At 35.4% G+C, this 4,642-nt stretch overlaps 1 pseudogene; it reads right to left on the reverse strand.

The window, feature by feature from the left end:
• Nucleotides 1–1,691: 1,691 nt before the first annotated feature.
• On the reverse strand, nt 1,692–4,202 carry LOC110729947 (annotated as a pseudogene).
• Nucleotides 4,203–4,642: the final 440 nt, after the last annotated feature.

Consider the following 4,642-nt stretch of genomic DNA (forward strand, 5'->3'; position numbering starts at 1 on the left):
ACCTAAACGTACCTTTGATCCTTGCTTAGCAACACACAAAAAGAGCTTCAAGCACTCTTGTCAAACACACCCATCAAATATATATAACCTTAATCAATATAAGGTTAACAAATAATCACAACAATTAAAATAAAGCCCCCAACTATATGTACATGAACCTTATAAATTATTTTTCATAAACTTGAATAATTAATGAGCTGATTTTATTTAATTAATAACACTCATAATAATTTTTATAAAACCCCCATAATAATAATAATATAATTAATTGAACAGAAGAGAAGAAGAAGAGGTAGAAAACCAAGGAAAGATGAAGAAGAGGTGGTGGCAAAAGGGGCAACAACCGTCCGACAGGTGGCTGCTATGGTCGACGGTGGTGGTTGGCATCGGCGGCTGGCCGGAGGAGGTGGTAGCCGGCAGTGGAGGTGGTGTTTGGTGGTGGTGGCCGTGCAAAAACAAGAGAAAGAGAGGAGAGAATTAGAGAGATTAAGAGAGAAATTAGAGAGTTTTGGTGTGAGTGTTTAGCTATGATTCGAGGGGTATTTATAGGCTAGCTCATGCAAGAATTATGGTAGGAAGATGTAGGAAGAATTATGGTAAATTGGTTTAAGGAAATTACTTGGGGAAGAGAGCTAAAGAATTAAGGAGAGTTTAATATTATGGTGACTAAGGAATAATTAATTTATGGAAAGTATGTTGTCATGAAAAATAATATATAAAATGGCTTTGCTTGGGGAATAATCAAGAATGATTTAAGGTAGGGAAATAAGATGATCAAATATATAGGAGATGGAAAATAGGAATTAAGGAAAATAATAGAATAAAGGAAGATAATTAAAAATACAAACTACCAAATTAAAATAAATTGCTCAAAATCAATCCAAGGTGGCCGAAAATTTTGAGCTTTTTCATAGCTCAAATTTTCGGACCTCTTGTGTAGATTTTAGGAATTTTTTTTCTAGATTTTAAGGATTAAAAATGATTGTGTAAATAATATATTTTGTATAAAATAATTAATTAAGAAAATACCAATTATTCACTAAATAAATTAACTAAGAAAATAAGATTTTCTAGACTTAGAAAATCATAGCTTATTATTTAGGAAATTCGGACATCCTAATTAAATAATTAAAATATAATTTTTGCTTAATAAAATATCCTATATATATATATATATATATATATATATATATATATATATATATATATATATATATATATATATATATATATGAATGTATCCGGTTTTTAAAATAAAATAAATGGATAATAAATCTTATCCAAAATCCAAAAATAATAATTAAGTTTTAAAATACTTTTGGTGCCAAAATTCAAATATAATGTTGGCTCCAAAATTAAATAGTAAAATAAATTACTAAAATGCCCTTTTTAGAAAATAATAGTTAGTTAATTAATTAATTAGAAAATACGTTTCAAAAATACGGGGTATTATACTCTACCCCTCTTAAAAGAAGTTTCGTCTCGAAACTTATTCCAAAGAGATATGAAAATCATTTTAAATCATTGGTTAATGCACATCCTAACTTGACTCAAGACTCCAACTAACTTAAGAAAGACTCAAAATTACTAAAAAATGACTCGAAAAGTAAACGCGCGAGACTCTATCACCCTCTACCCCCCTTAAAAGAAGTTACGCCCCCGTAACTCGATCACTAACCTTAGTCAAACTGTTATGGGTAACGTTTCCTCATATCAGCCTCAACTTTCCCTTGACCAAATACCCTGACCCATTAAGTACCCCTAATCGACGAGTAACACTTGACCAAGTAACCCCTAACCGAGTATATTTGTACAATATACTATATACCGACAAATGTTAGATTACTTGGTAAGATTCTTACCTCATCATAGAGGTCTGGAGTTTGTATCTTCCAAGTGAGGGTTTTTGGGGTAGGGATTCCCTTACCTTCCCCTCTATTTCCAAGTGTCTAACCTACAAATATTAGAAAAGAAAACATAAGGGTAAATGTCTATTCATGCTCCTCCTTACTATTAAAAAAGAAATGTACATTGTACTATACATTACGTCAATTATTACTTTCGTTTTATAGTAATTGTAGCATTTTGTCTTTTTACTATTTAAATATACTAGTGCTTACTTTGAAGTATCAGCGCGTTTTCTGGGAGGCCGGTTGATACACACCAAAATACTAATCGGGTAACCCCTGATCAAGTAACCCTGAACTGAATAACTTTTAACCGATTGAGTAACCCTTAATCGAATAACCCTTAATCGAATAACCCCTGATCGACTGAGTAACCCTGATCATACGGTGTAGCAAACCACAAATGAAAGTTTGTGATAAACAAATTAATAGTTTTGCAAAAAATAATAAATAAGTAAAGTTTAAGCAGAAAAATTCCAAAAAAAAAGCTTTCACTTTAGTATAGGTATTTATAGATATTATTATGAATTCATTATATCAAGGTTTTTTCAAATGCATAATCAAATAAATTAATGGTCAAAGTAGTACGTCGAACCACGTGAAATGGAAGTGAGTAACACTAAACAAAACAGAGGTAGTATGAGTAATTATTTTTTTAATATTAATATTAATTCCCTTTCAACCCCACAATAATGCTTTATCACAATTCTTTTAAGATGATTGCGGCAACATGAAGGAATTACTGCTAGAGCGGTTCTACAAAATTCTCGTTTATCCAGATAGTAACGACTATTCCAACATTTCCAAGTACTTTGAGGGTGAACTAAACCCTGCAAATTAAGTACATGGTAATCAAAGTAAAATTGTTACACTAGATAAAATACGCTCCACATTTAGAAAATTTAATAACAAATACAAGTAAGAGATAAATTCACACACTAACCTGTGGAAAGACCAGCGTTTCTAACACAGGAGAGCAATTTAGAAATGCCAGCAGCAATTTGTCCCAACAGTTAAAATTATATTTCAGCACTAGACATTTCATGTTATGAAAAACGGGCAGACGATCCTTTAAATCAACACGGCTTAGATCCTTCAACCAAAAGTTAACAAATAGCCATTCAATTTCACATTTATCAATAATAAAATTTGAACAAGAAACCGAGACAAAAGTTAAATGCCGCACATTAGACAAGACTCTGATAAGGTTAAGCACTTGCACAAGAGGAACCTCAGATGGCCCAAACGTCTTATTTGCAAGGCCGACATCTGCTTTAACAAGAGGATTCATGTTTGGGACAGAGTACTGTAATGCTAATTTATCATTGTAGTTGAGATACTCCAAATTAGGAGTATTAATAAGAACAAATTTGTTATCAGCTTCATTATCATCATAATTATACACAAATAAGCTTAATTTCCGGAGAGAAGGGGAAGATATATTTACGAAATACGCCTGGCTCCAAATCACATCCACCATGAGGTCTTCAAGTAAAGGACAACTGGAAACTAGCCTTGTCACAAAGCCTACCTCGGAAATGACAGGCACACGTAATTGGAGTCGCTTCAAGTTTGGAAGATGAAAGGATGACATGGTTGAAGTTTGGAATATAATGTGATGTTTTTCACTAGTTTGGGGTGGACCTCTCTGCTCTTGACACATACCCCATGAGGAACAGGGAATTACTCGTTGAAGTTCGATCAAGACTAAGGTTAACATCGAGCTTCAACACCTCCAAAGTTTCACAAGTGAAAATTTCTAGGGGGAGCAGACAATCACCAGGCTCCTTCACCTGAATGCGGAGGTCAAGCTCTCTGAGGCCACAATGGGTTAATGGAAAAGATATCCACGCATCAATTTTTGAGGCTTTCAAGTCCGGGCAGCAGTCTGTCTCACATGGTAGATTACTTTCGCAATCCAAACAACATGTGCCCATGAAGTCTTACACCCAATCCAAGTTTACAGCTGGTAAGATACTGAGACTGGTATGCAGACAGAACACTGTCAACAAAGGTGACGAAAGTGGGGAAATGTTGGATCGCAAAGGGAGGATCCGAACAATGAGATATAGGTGAATCATCAAAGTCGAGGCTCGTAATGAAAGGGAAAATACAGCTCATCCTCTTGGACAAGATGCTAGTTACAGCAGCATCCTTGGTGGGAAGCAAAGACAGTATCCGAATCAATTCATCAGGTAAATTGGTGAGCCTATCTAATAGAAGGTAATCGCCGCAATTTAGATCATTCTGTAAGGTAGTAGTAGTACTACTACATGGTTTCAACCTCAAATCCATAGAGCATACAAGTTACACAAAATTTCCAGATCTTGAATTAATTAGTTCCTGCTTTAATGAAGACGAGAACTAAACTTAATCTTACATTAAAGGGTTATTGTTAGAAATATGCCTTGAATCTGTTTTCGGGTCCTGGAGTAGTAAGCGGTAGCTCGCGAGGTAGCTCAGTAGTTCGTTGGCAAGGTTGAAGGTTGCGACGAAATTGGAGCTATAGCTCCTAGGTGACCGAGCTATAGCTCGCAGAGGTATTTAGGTGCGGTTGGGTTGAGCAAGAGTTTACTCGACAGCGAGCGAGAGCTCGGGTGTGCGCAACACTGGGAGTCGCGCACGACAGGCGCGCGCAAGTGGTTCAGTTTCGTGCGGAGGGTCAGCGCAACTCTGTGAGTTGCGCGCGGAGTGTGGCGGTCAGCGTTTTCAGCGTGTCTATCTATCTTATTTCG

This window comes from Chenopodium quinoa, unplaced genomic scaffold (genome assembly GCF_001683475.1).
Source record: "Chenopodium quinoa cultivar QQ74 unplaced genomic scaffold, ASM168347v1, whole genome shotgun sequence".
Lineage (NCBI taxonomy): Eukaryota > Viridiplantae > Streptophyta > Magnoliopsida > Caryophyllales > Amaranthaceae > Chenopodium > Chenopodium quinoa.